The sequence below is a fragment of the Panthera uncia genome, chromosome B4, assembly GCF_023721935.1.
Source record: "Panthera uncia isolate 11264 chromosome B4, Puncia_PCG_1.0, whole genome shotgun sequence".
NCBI classification, from domain to species: Eukaryota; Metazoa; Chordata; class Mammalia; order Carnivora; family Felidae; genus Panthera; species Panthera uncia.
Genome location: NC_064809.1, coordinates 57,574,726 through 57,588,685, shown reverse-complemented (window position 1 = coordinate 57,588,685; position 13,960 = coordinate 57,574,726). Strand labels below are relative to the sequence as shown.

General features: G+C 40.8%; 2 protein-coding genes across 10 annotated transcripts in view; one reads left to right on the top strand and one right to left on the bottom strand.

Annotated features, from left to right (window-relative positions):
* RASSF8 (Ras association domain family member 8) overlaps positions 1-10,872 on the bottom strand; it is a 122,697-nt gene extending 111,825 nt beyond the window's left edge. Inside the window, exon 1 of the mRNA XM_049627208.1 lies at positions 10,811-10,872. The gene's annotated coding sequence lies outside the window, so the exon portion shown is untranslated. The remainder of the gene's footprint in view (positions 1-10,810) is intronic.
* Positions 10,873-10,950: 78 nt separating this feature from the next.
* The window catches only part of LMNTD1 (lamin tail domain containing 1), a 448,355-nt gene continuing 445,345 nt past the window's right edge, over positions 10,951-13,960 (top strand). For 4 of the 9 annotated variants that reach the window (XM_049627199.1, XM_049627203.1, XM_049627198.1 and 1 more), the window contains exon 1: positions 11,125-11,893. The gene's annotated coding sequence lies outside the window, so the exon portion shown is untranslated. Of the gene's footprint in view, positions 11,032-11,123; positions 11,894-13,960 lie in introns of those variants that run through there. The other 5 variants (XM_049627204.1, XM_049627196.1, XM_049627197.1 and 2 more) reach the window with 4 other exon arrangements.

Below are 13,960 nucleotides of genomic sequence, written 5' to 3'. Positions count from 1 at the left end.
CAATCTTTTTTCTGTATCTATGAGTCAGGTGTTTTTTTTTTTTTCTTTAGATTATGCATATAAGTGAGATCATCCAGTATTTGTCTTTCTCTGTTTATTTCACTTAGCATAATGCTTTCAAGGTCTGTCCTTTCAAGGTTTGCCATGTTGTCACAAATGGCAAAACTCCTTTTTTTCTGGCTGAATCATATTCCATATGCTACATTTTCTTTATCCATCCATTGACTGATAAACACTTAGGTTGTTTCCATGTTTAGGCTTTCTGCTTCTATTCTAAATTCCTCTTGACAAGACCTGGAAGCACAGGGAGCCTTTTCTATTTTACTGATTTTATTTAACAAGCATTTTTATAATACTATCTGCCATGCTTTGTTCTTTATAAATATTAACTCATTTCATCCTCATAACAACACTGTGAGATAGAGATCATTCGTATTCCCATTTTACCAATGGGGCACAGAGAAGCTACAGAACTACTACAAGGTCACAGAGCCAGTTAAGTTTAGGGCTGGGATTTTAACTTAAGTAGCCAGCTCCACAGTTCATCCTCTCACCTACTACTCCGTGCTACTCTCCAATTCATTCATTCCTCTCTTCAAGATCCTCAACTGTCTTCTCACTCAAGAGTAAAACCCAAGATCCTTGTCACAGCCAATAAGGGGCCTGGTATATAGGCCCCACTGCCTCATCTCCTGCTATTGTCCCATGCCCTGGCCCCACTCCCAGCCTCACTGATCTGGAGACAACTGTATGTACCTGCTTCAGTGCCTAGGCACTCAATGTTTCTTCTGTGTGGAGTGCTCTTCCTCCAGACAGCTGCAGAGTTACTTCCTTCGCTTCATTAAGTTTTCTACTGAAATGTGTTCTCATGAGTGAGGACTTCCTGCCTATCCAATATCATGTAACACCTCCACTCCCAACCCCAGCATTTTCAATTTCTCCAACTTGTTATATTTTTTTCCTCTGATGCATTTATCATCATATAAAGAATGTAAAATTACTCATTATCTAACTTCCTCCAGTGGAGTGCACTTTCTATGAGAGCAGTGTTGTGTGTTTTGTTGTCATTTTTGAATAAATAGATGAACAAAGAAAGAGCGCTGACAAGGAAGCCGAGGAGAAGTCTGGAGACACAGGAAGATAGCTCAACAGTGCAAACACGCTACAAAAAGCTTCTGTTATATTAGAAGTAAGAAGTTCCCATTGATTTTGGCAATTAAGAAATTGGTGCTGTGGCAAAATGTTTCTAAGAAATGGTACCTGGCTGAGGAGTGAGTAGTAGAAGCATTAAGCACAGACACCTCCTCAAAGAAGTTGGCTGAGAAAGGAGACAGAAGGAGTAGACAGGAGGTGTAGCAATGTCAAGAGAGATTTGAGCATATTCTTTCCAGGCTAAGGATAAGAAGAGAAGGAAAGATGAGACTGAAATCCAATAGGGAGAAAGGATTACTAATGGAGAATAGCCTAGAGGGCAGCCAACTCCAGACTGCGAGGGGTGAGGAGGATGTCACCCACGTTAACTAGCAAACACTCTTCTCCCACCTTTCTGTTATCTACACTGACAGTGTTCTCTCCTCAGACCACTTGCCTAGACAGACTGTGGAGCACCTGTCTTCTCCAAAGAGCACTGGGGCCTGTTCAGACTCCCAGTTGAGAGAGAATGAGTATCCACAGCTTACTGGAGTTGGGTAAGGGAGAAAGGCACTAACTCTTCACTGAGACATTTCATTTACATTCATTTCCATATATGGACACATACAAACATCACTTTTATTCCAAAACACCCCTGAGTGATGAAATAGTAGCCCCATTTAAAGGAAACTTGAGAAGGGGTGAGCTTTATAACTTCTCCAAGGTTACCCAGTCCCAGCCAGGTTTTTAACTGAAGTGAGCAGTCTTTCCAATATAAACCATATGTCATGACTCAACAACATAACAGGAGAAGAGACAGACCATCAAAACTAGGAAAATTAAAATGGAAGGTGTGATCTAGGTTGAGAGATTTTCAAAGAGAGAAAACAAATAATTTTCATTAACAGTAAAGTTAATTAAAATTTACAGGGGTAAGTTGTGCATGTCCCACCACCAGACTTTATTATAATACATAGCCAATAACAAAAAGAGAAATAAAGGGAGAAGAAATGTTTGTGTAGGAAAGGTTTACATAAAGGCTACAGTAAGAAAACTAGAAATTTTACTAAACATGACAAAAACACATTCATTGTCCAGAATAGGATTTAGTTGCTTTTCCTTTAGTTTGTTTTATCCAGGTATGAATGTCAACTGATATAATAAAAAGAGATATAAAGGGCAACTCATTTCCTACAAAAATGCAAACAACTCAGTAAAGAAATAATAGTCTTTTTAACAAATAGTGGTGAAACAATTAGATTGCCATATGCAGAAAATCAACTCTACCCAAAACTCACTCAATTAAAAAAAAAAAAATTAACTCAATAGACTAAACACCTTAATACCTTGCCAAAGATAGAGATATGGCAAATAAGCATATAAAAAGATGCCCCACATAATATGTCTTCAGCGAAATATAAATTAAAACAATGTAATATTAGAATGGCTGAAATACAAAACACTGACAACACCAAATGCTGTTAAGGATGTGGAAGGGCAGGAACTCTCATTCACTGAGGGTGGGAATGCAAAATGGTACACCACTTGAGAAATGTGGCAATTTCTTATAAAACCAAACATACTCTTACCACATGACCCTAAAATTGTGTTCCTTTGTATTTATCCAAAGGAGTTGAAAACTATGCCCATACAGAAACCTGCACATGGACGCTTCTTGCAGCTTTATTTATAATTGCCAAAAGTTGGACACAGATGTGTCTGTCAGTAGGTGAATGGATAAACAGACTGTGGTACATCCAGATAATGAAATATTATTCAGGGCTAAAACGAGCTTTCAAACTATGAAAAGACATGGAGAAAACATAAATGCGTATTAGTAAATGAAAGGACCTATATGAAAAGGCTACATACCATATGATTCCAACTATATGACATTCAGGAAAAGGGATAACTATGGAGACAGTAAAAAGATCATAGTGGTTTCCAGGGATTAGGAGAGGGAGAAATGAATAGGCAGAGTACAGAGGATTTTTAGAGCAGTGCAACTACTCTGTGGGATGCTATAATGATGAATATGTGTCATTATAAATTTGCCTAAACACACAGTACTTAGAACACTTAGAGTGAGGGAACCCTAACATAAACCATGGACTTTGGGTTATAATGATGTGTCAATCAATGTAGGTTCAACTACAATAAATGCACCATTCTGGTGGGGAATACTGTAATGGAGGAGGCTATGCATGTGTGGGGACAGGGAGTATATGGGAAATCTCTGTACCTTCTCCTCAGTTTTGTTGTGAACCTAAAATTGCTCTAAAAAATAAAGTCTATTTTAAAAATATAACTTCAAATAGGTGATATACTTCAATGTAAAACCTAAAACTATAAAAATTCTAGAAGAAAATCAGAAAACTTTTAGAAGACAATCTATGTGAACTTAGCTTAGGCAAAGGTTCTTAAAAAGCACACCAAAAGCACAATATATAAGAGAACAAAATCATAAGCTGGACTTCATCAAAATTGAAAACCTTTTCTCTTCAAAAGTCACTGTGAAAATGAAAGTGTAAGCCACAAACTGGGAGAAAATCTTTGCAAAACATATATTGGATGAAGGATTTTTCAAAATATATAATGAACTCTCAAAATTCAACAATTAAAAAAACAATCAACCCAATAAAAACGTGGGCAAAACACTTGAACAAACACTTCATCAAAGAAGATATAAACATAGCAAAAAATACATTAAAAGGTGCTTAACACCACTAGTCATTAGGGAAATGGCAAATTAAAATAAAAATGAAATACTGCTGGTAACTAAAATTAAAAAAGACTAATCATACTAATTGTTGGGAAGGAAGTGAAGGAACTAGCATGCTTATACACTGCTGGTAGGAAAACAAAATGGTATAATCACTCTGGAAAACAGTTTGGCAGTTTCTGAAAAAGCTAAACATGTATGTCTACCATCACCCTGCCATTCTACTCCTATGTACTTACCCAAGATTAATGAAAACGTATGTCCACACAAAGATTATATGCAAATATTCACAGCAGCTTCCTTTGTAATAGCCCAAAATTAGAAACAGCCCAAATGTCCATCAATAGGTACATACATAATTTGTTGTATATACATATAATGGAACACTATTCATCAATGCTGCATACATCAACATGAATGCATCTCCAAATAAATAATTATTCTGAGTGAAAGAAGTCAGACCAAAAAAGAATATATTATATGTTTCATTAATTTATATTCTGGAAAATGCAAACTACTCTTCAGAGACAGAGCAAAGCTGTGCTCTGTCGGGGAGGGGATGATGGATAGGGAAGGGACTGCAAATGGGAATGGGAAATTTGGGGAGGGTGATATATATATATTCACTATCTTGACTGTGGTCATGATTTCATATTTATATATGTAGGTCAAAGCTTATCAAACTGTATGCTTAAATGTGTGCAGTTCATTGCATGTTACTAAGCTGTTCACCTCAGCTTAGCTCACTAAAGAGGTTTAAAAAAAAAAAGAGAGATGGGGCACCTTGGTGACTCAGTCTGTTGAGCTTCTGACTTTGGCTCAGGACATGATCTCATGGCTCATGAGTTTAAGCCCCACATCAGGCTCTGTGCATCAGCTCAGCCTAGAGCCTGCTTCAGATTCTGGGTCTCCCTCTCTCTCTGCCCTTTCCCTGCTCACTCTGTCTTTCTCTCTCTCAAATATAAACATTAAAAAAATTTAACATAAAAAATAAAAATTAAAAAAGAGATATAAAAGAAGGAAGTCATTATATACAAAAAGAAAATAAGGAAAATGTAGCACAAATAAACTAGTTTACTTTCCTGACATCTAATGGCATCAAGTATTAGAACTTGCTTCAGAAATGCCCAAATTTTACCTTAAACACTACAAATTATTCCCAACCTACCTTTCAATACTATTTCTGCAGTAGGATTTCAGAAATTATAAATCTATTCAAATATTTTAAGCAAAAATTAGAGTGATATCTTACTTTTCTGTCCAATACCTATCCATTAAGAGCACTCTAATTTTTCCACTTGTATGTGCTTCTTTCTGAAAAATAATTTAATTTTAGGTGATTTTCCAATAATAAATTTACTACAATTAAGGATAAACATGATTAACCAGAAGCCAATGACCATTAACAATTGACAAGATATATCACACACATGAAAAAAGCTGGTAGAAAAGTATTACAACTCTCCTCTTGTTACAACCTGTACTCATACCTGATTGCTTATCAAAACAAAGAGTTAAAACATATGCTAAGAAAACATTTTTCTTAATGCATAGAACTTGACAGCATTGGAGTTAATTGTAACGAGCTTTGTGATATATTTGAATGTGACAAAAAAAAAAAAAAAATTGCCAAAAATAAGTCTTCTAAATCCAATAGCAAGGCTGTGAAATAAATAGGTAATAGATATTGTTGGTGCTATAAAGCTTCAGGCAACTCATTCAAGGTCACCCAAAGTAACCAGTAAGCATGTACGTATGTATGTATATATATACATACATATGCATATGCGTGTGTATACGTTAATACATATATTAATATATATATATGGGTAAAAATAACTAGGACTCTCAACCATAACTTTTTTCTCCTCCTCCGTAGTAGTTACTCATGGTGCAAATATCCTGGAGCACAGAGACCTACCTCAAAGACAAATCAAAGGGCATGCCCCTTTCTGGCCCCACATCCAGTATTTTTATATAAGTAAATTCAGGTCTAAATAAATAAAAAGGTAAAGTAATGGGCTGAGCTAGAGAGGGCTTCACTATCTTGCCATGCCTTCCTAACTAGAAAAATAAAGGGTAGGGAAATGGAGGAACAACAAAAACAATTTCTTTGAGTGAAGCAAATGTATGGAAAGGTTATGGTTCCTTTTTATGATTTTGACTGGATGAACCACTCACTGTTCTTTTGCGAGAGCACTTAGCCTCAAGCTTGGCATATAATAGGGACTTAAAAATGCTGCTGTAATCTCCCTTACTTCCCCAATCCAAGGGCATCCAGCTTCTTGCAGACAAAAACTGAGTCTAGACCATTTATGAGGTATAACATTTAGGAGACACCCAGAGGTTAAATGCAAACAAATAAATCATGAAAGAACTAGAATCAACTCCTAAATTCTCTGTATACTTTATGACCTAAAGTATAAGCTACAAAATGAAAGAGGAATTAGATTTATACTCTAAGAGTGCAAGGGAAAATTCTAAAAAGAAACTCAAGTCCTAAGAAATAAGTCAAAAGAAATGTGGGTTATTACTTAAGAATTAGAGTAGAAACATTAATACTAAGGACATAAGCACTTTAGAACTATAGTGCATCAAACTAATAATTTGTAGAGAGCAACCACATGACAAAAATACTCAAAGCTTTAAGCCTTCCTTGGCCTTGGAAAGTCATGAGACTTTTTTGGCTAAAAGAAGGAATGCTTTAGTGAGAGAAGGAAAAAGAATTTACAGACCTCTAGGTGGCTCCAATTTTTAAATAACTACTCTGCTACCTTAACTAAATGTTCAAATGATATGTAGTTATTTATGCAAGTCACATCAACAGCTGGAAAGTACTAAACATCCTTAGAACTAGAACTCTCATCTTTCTACTAGTTTTCTCTACCTTCCTTTGAAGTCTGACACTGAGCGATCAATAGCTGCTAACATATTATCCTATGACATGTGTAAAATAATATGAACTACTAAGATTTTTTTCTTTCAGTAATCCTGTGCTGATGAAAAAAACCCGTAATTACTTTAATGATGTACTTAGAAAAAGGATTATCTACAACAGAAAATCACAAGGGTAACACTAATTAAAAGGTGTCTCAATTTATTACTATGAATTTTCCACATAGCCCAAATGCATTAATTTTGCCTCGTATCTGCAAAGGCTGTTTCATATTACACATTTAACACCAGCAATGAAGGAACACAGGAGAGCACCAGTCTGGCTTTTCTGTTATGAAAAGCAGAATGAACAGTGACATAGGAGGCAACCAAGACATAAATATAAAACTGATATTATCTTATTAATTATAACAAGAATCCTTTATTGAGCACCTACTAACTGTACCAGGCACTGAGTATAGACTGGTGAATAAACCGGGTATTACTTAGACCTTGAGGCTAAGAAAGAAACATTAAGTAAATAATATATAAGTTATGATAAACACAAAGAAGGCAAGATGATTGTGCTATGAGGGAGAAAATAAAGAATTTCTAAATGACATGATGCTAAGGATAGGGTCTTCTCAGAGAAGACATTTATAGAGAGGATATTTGAATCCATATCCAAGGATGACAAATTACTCAAGGAGATGGTCCTAAAATAGAAAGACCAATAGCATGAGCAAGAGCCCTGATGTGAGCCTGCTGGAGAACTGAACAATGTGGCTAGCAAGAGACGAAGACTGGGGGTGGGCAGTGGTCAAACCATGCAGGACTTTATAGGCATGTTGAAGATCTCATATTATATCTGGAGAAATAAATGTGTTTTCTTAGAGCTTTGAAGACTTTAAATAGCAAGTGACATTTTTTTTTCTTTTTAGGCTGCTGGTAGGAAAAGAGACTGGAAGGGATACAGAGTACATGCAGAAGGCAATGGGGAAAGATAATGGTGGCCTCAAGTGGAATGGAAACATAGTGGAGACTGAAAATCAGACAGGTTTGAAAGAGATTTTTCCAGAAAAGTAAATAAAGACTTTGTGACAAACTGGTTGGGGGTGGGGAGGGGAGGTGAGAACAGAAGTGAGAATGAATATTAAACTCCAGCCTTCTGGCCTGAGCCACTTGTTGGATGGAGGGGATGAAAAACACAGGAGAAACAGGCTGAAAGGTTGGGTAATCAAGAGCTCAGTTCTTGAGAAGTGTCAGATACTGTCATGTATTGACTGAGATGTACCAGACACTATGTTAGCTATTCCACTTGTCACAGCATCCCTTTTAGGAACAGTATTCCCATTTTACACAAAGCAAACTGTAGATCATGAGGTTGAAGTAGCATGGCCAAGCTAAATCAGTTCAAAGTGACAAAGTCACTTGCTACCCAAGTCTGGTTGGCTGGCTGTGGGGTAAGCATTCTTTTCACTATACACAGTTCTTGGAAACTATGTCCATACTTCCCATTTTGAAATCTACATGGGGTTGGAGCAAGCTAGCACCCAAGGTGAGTAAACAGGTGATATGTTATTTTTTAAATCCAAGTTCTCAGGGGCGCCTGGGTGGCTCAGTTGGTTAAGCGTCCGACTTCAGCTCAGGTCATGATCTCACAGTCTGTGAGTTTGAGCCCCGCGTTGGGCTCTGTGCTGACAGCTCAGAGCCTGGAGCCTGCTTCGGATTCTGTGTTTCCCTCTCTCTTTCCCCCTCCCCTGCTCATGCTCTGTCTCTCTCTGTCTCAAAAATAAATAAGAACATTAAAAAAAAATTAAAAAAAATAAATCCAAGTTCTCAGATTTATGATGCATAATGTTTTCCTATCCCCTCTCCACTTCTCCCTGCAGAGTTTTGCAATGTTTTGAACACCAGCAAGATACCTAGGACCTTAATGGTTTACAATAAAGGAGCAAAGCCACTATGCCAGAAATCAATGATAATGAAAAGAGCAACAACACCCAGCAGTGAACAATATTTTTACTCACAAACCATACATGAATCAATATAAGATAGATCAACTAAGAAATTCTGAAAAACTATTTCTCAAAATGGCTAAACCATTCAAGTAAAAAATTAATGCAAGCCACCCAGTACAGAAGGCTACAAAAGGAAGTATTGAGATTCCCATTAAACAATCAAAAACTTAAAAGGATACAATGTTAGGCAAAAAGAAATGATACCATAACTGTAGAATTTAAAATCTGCAATTCCCAAATTTCTCAACCAAATGCCAAATTCAGTAAATGTGCATGCTAAAACCTGAACATTCTTCTTTTTAACTGCTTTTCTCTGCAGCACATTGACACTTTAGCAAACTGAAATGCCTTTCCTATCTGCACAGTCTCATGATTCTCTCCCTCTCTGGGCTGATGTCCCCCTCAGCTATTGAAGCCAGAAATTAGGCTTGATTAATGAACCTAGAAAGAACTCAATGCATTACTAACAATTGTGTCTATTACTGAAAGTACCAGCTTGAGGCTCTTAAAAGGAGAGAAAATGAGGGAGAGATTTTTGAAAGGTCTTATCGCCTACATTACAAATTCTATTTTGTTGAGTCTGATCCTTCAACAGAATAATCAAATTACATTCAGTCTTCTTAAAGCTGGGTATGGTCACACGTAATTTTCATGGTTTTGGGAGATTCCCCATGGAGATAAATAAAAAGTAGCATTAATATGCCCACTAAAAGATAAACACACAAACCACCACCACCCCCCAATGATAGTACTACAGTGTCCTTCTGCCAGATTCTTGTGTCCACCTGCACCTCTCCCTGCAGAGATCTAGCTGGCATTCACTACTGCCTCACCCAGGCAAAGGACGGGATGCTGAAAATACATTAAGAAAAGCTTCCCGTTTTCTAGTCCTTCAAAACAGGATGGCCAACTGCTGACAACCCAAAGATGAAAGAAAAAAAAAAAGAAAGAAAGACGGCGGGGAGAGGGGGGGGAGGACTACCTGAGGCCTTCTATCAGAATGAGGGGTTAATCCAATCGGCAGAAAAGCTGAGCTCTATACCTTTTTAAAGGCCCTTTCTAGTGACACAACAGATCTAACGAAGAATTGCTGAGCCACATCATACTGGAAAATTTGTAAATGTTCCTCGTCGCTGTTACCAGGCTGGAAGAATTCTTTTTAATGCAATGCTGTGATGCACTGACACAGCTAACCTGATGGGTTTCACAGCTATGAAATGTGCCCTGCATCTATTTCCCTTCTAAGTCCCTAAAGACCAGGGGCAATGCTGACCCGTAATTACATTCAACGCTTGCTCTGCTCAAGATGCCATTTGATGCTGAAAAAGTAGTGGTTTAGCAACACCAGGCGGCTCTAGGATGCTAAAATAACAACGCCAACACTCTATTACGAACCCAGGTACTCGCTTGTAAGCTCTAGTGCCGCACAAGGAGCCACATTCAAAGCTCACGTCCCTTCAGGCTGAAGCTTATGATGCTTTCTGCTATGAACCCTCGCAAAGTTTCTAGTCTGCAAAACGGAATTACTTTTAAAGTCCCCTCGTCTGGACTCGTCTCTCCAGACGGGTTGGCGGCAAGGGGAAATAGGGACGGAGGACGGTTAAGCGTTCAAACAAAATTTTAAAACCTAAAAACCAATCCTGTTTTCAGAGGAGAAAGTAAGCGTTCACCAAACCGTCACCCGGCAAGCGAACATCCGATTTCCATTTGGAGAGAAAAATGTTAAAGAAGCCATACATACATTTCCCTGCCCAACAAAAGTGGCCTCTAAACTCCCCTGCCAAGGACACTGGGAGGAAACAGAGAAGCAGGACACAAGCTTGTACTTCTCAGAGGCGCGTGTGCGCGGCGGGCAGAACGCGCAAAGGCGAACACAACAGGGAAAAGGTGAACCGGAGGAACTGGGAGCCAGTGGCCGCAGGGTAGAACCGGCGAAGAAACCCAAGGTGCAGACGGAGGGGTGAGGGGGCGGGGAAGGGAGAGCCCGAGGCTCCAGGAGGAGAAGGGAGGGATCCTAGACGTTGCCCAGAAATCGCAGCAGCGGAGTAAAGTTAATACTTACTCAGTTTCGCAACTGCGCCGCCCCCGCAGGCCGCCCGCCCAGGCCGGCCGGGGCGCTGAGGACGCGACGGCGTCCGAAGCTCGGCGGCCGCCCAGCTCCTGTCCCGGCCGCGCCGCCCGGCGCGCCTCCCTCCGCCGCACCCGGCGGGCCGCACGCCCCGCACCGGCTGGAGGCCCCGGCTCCCGGCGCGTCCTCTCGGCGCACCTCCCGGCCAGCGCTAGGTGAGTGTGGACGCCCCTGGCTGAGCTGCCGCGGTGAGGGAGCGCGCGGGCAGCGGCTGTGCCGCCCGCAGGAGCCGCCCCCAGCGCCGCCGCCGCTGCCGCGGGCGGTCTAGCGAGGCTCGGCGAGGAGCGGGGCGGCGAGCGTTGTGCCGGACGGTGGAGTTGGCGGCCGGCTCGCTCCCGCGGCCGGTGCCTCTGGGCTGGGGGCCGGGCTGGGGGCCGGGCCGGGCTCGGGCACCCGGGCGGCTCCGCCCCTTCGCCGGGCCGCGGGTAGAGCGCGCGAGAGGAGCGGCGCGGGGGCGCCCCCCTCGGCCGGGCGCTCGGGTTACAGCCCCGGCTCTCCGGCTTCCCCGCCCGCGCCTCGCCGGTTCACTCGCGCCGTGAGAGACATTGTAACGGAACTGGGACGCCAGCGCTGCATTGTGGGAGCTTTTAAAGCGGCGGGGAGCGCGGCGCAGCCGCTCGGGCCCACCGGGCCAAGCTCACCCCGGCGCCCCTAGCTCGGCCCCGCCGCCGCTCGCCCCACCACACACCCCCGACCGCCGAGGCCTGTGGACCAGAAAAGCCAGAAATGGTGAGGTGACCAGTGCCTACTGACTCTCACAGGAGCAAAATCTTCCAGAGCTCCGGGTGAGACTTGTAAAACTGCCCTCTACGGTCATGTCGGAAAGTAGGAGGCTTATTCTGCAGACGCTTAAAAAAGAAAAAAAGAAAACAAAACAAAACAAAACAAAACCTTCCATCCTCCAAGGACTGGGTTTGAATTGCTTTTCATCTGGAGTGGCAGTGATTCAGCGACCCCCTTCTCAGCGGCAGGCAGTGACAGAGACAGGAGATGAAAAACACAGCGAATGAATCAGACGTGAGTAACCAAGTTTAGAAAGAGCTGGGCTCAGATTCAGAAAACTGCTCCCCCCCTCCCTGACCCTTAAATACAGCAAATAGTCGAGGAAGAAAACCAGTGCTTTCATCTGGAAATGCAGATATGTATGTGGTTCTCCCTATCCCACCTTTTTTTTTTTTTTTTTTTTTTTTAAATGGCACGCAATTACTCTAGCCACTGGACAAAATTCAGTCTTTGGTCCAGGCTTGTGCTCACACATGCCCACAACTCAGCAACAGCTATTAATTTGGAGGGAGATGGAGTGAAGATAATGGTTGAGATACAAGAAAACATTCCAATTATAAAATGCCCCTTTTAATTCTCGAGACAGTTTTCTTTTTTTTTTTAAATCAAAACAAGGATATTAAATTTGAAGCACAACTTGTTACAGCTTCTCTTACCAAAGACCTGATTTGTTTTGTTTTGAGTTTGTGTTTGTAGGTCTTTTGTTTCTTCCTCTTGTTTTTTGACCTTTAGTTATTGCACAGCTCATTAGTTCCTCTGCCTTTGAGGTGAACTGAGGAGAAAGAGAGATCAGTGAGACTCAAATTTGGCTGATAAACATTTGGAGGATTTGTGGACAGGGAGAGTTCTCTAGGATTCAGATGCAAACCCTGAGGGAATTTTACTTAAGGTGATTCCTTAGGGCATGGATCCTCTTCTCAAGAGGACTTTTCCAGACTTAACGTTAACATTTCCTAAACTCTCATTCCCTTGTCAACCTTTCACTCCACTGAACAACATCAGTCACCCACCTAATTGCCAAATCTAATGGAAAAATTTAATCCGCATTTTGTTATGCCCGTTGTGGCATTTGCCAAATCTGACCTCTTCCTTCCTTGAACTTTCCTCCCCCCACCCTTTTTTGTTGTTGTTGATAGTCCTCCCTTTTTGGTGGAGGTCTTGAAACAGGGGTGAGTGATAGCTGGCAGAAGTGTGGCTATTGTTAAACTAGGATTCAGGATCTTACTGAAGGACATATCTTTTATCTTTCTGTAAGGGGAATGGAAGTAGAAGAACCTTAATCTAGTTTCTGTTGGTCACCAGTAGCGTCCTGACCTCAATTTTATCACACATCCAGAGGTGAACAGTGGACTGGCTTATGACAACCGACTTTCACATGACTAGCATTTAAATCAGGATGAAGTTGACTGTGATAGTATAACCATGACCAATATTTAGGATAAACACTTACTAGGCTCCAGGTACATGATGAAGTATCCCCGCCTCCAAACCAGCGTGTGTCTTACTGATGGTGCCAGAGTCAAGTGAATTTATCTCTGTCCAGTCCTGAATCAACCCAGAAAAATCTCTTCTCTACCTCAACCCCATATGGTTAATACATTTTTTCTTCAGTGTAGAGTGCAATTTGTTTTAAGCTTTCTTAGCTATAATCACATCCCTGTTAAGCTTTCCTGAGATCATACCAAATGTCCTTGACAGGATTTTGTAAACAACCCTTATTTCTGGTTTCTAATATATTCCCCAAAAGTAATCTACCTAGAATCAGTGAGTATTCATGCACCTTAAGCCCTGTGACATAATCAGATTTGACTTTCAGGAAAATAATCTGAGAGGGTAGATTCAGAAAAGAGGAGAATCCCAAGAAAGATTTGTGAAGGGGGAGGGGGACACCATCTAGAGATATATTACTGTGTATTGTTATTTTCCTATTGCTACTAAAAAAGTTACCACAAACTTAGTGGCTAAAATCAAGAATGTGTTATCTTGTAGTTCTGGAGGTCAGAAATTCTAAAGTCAAGGTGTGGGCTGTGTTCCATCTGGAGTCTCTAGGGGAGAATCCATTGCTTTGTTTTTTCTAGTTTGTAGATGCTATCTGATTTCCTTGGCTTGTGGCCTCTTCCTCCGTATTTAAGGCAATAGCATACATATCATCTTCAAATCTGTCTCTCTTCTTGTGACCTCTGCTTCATGGTTAGGGGCTATCTTTTTCTCTAAGGTAGGCAAAGAAAATAGGAATTGATGTAGATACATTTCTAGCCATATATGTTACAAACTGAATTGAACCGGATTATTTGTAGGAAG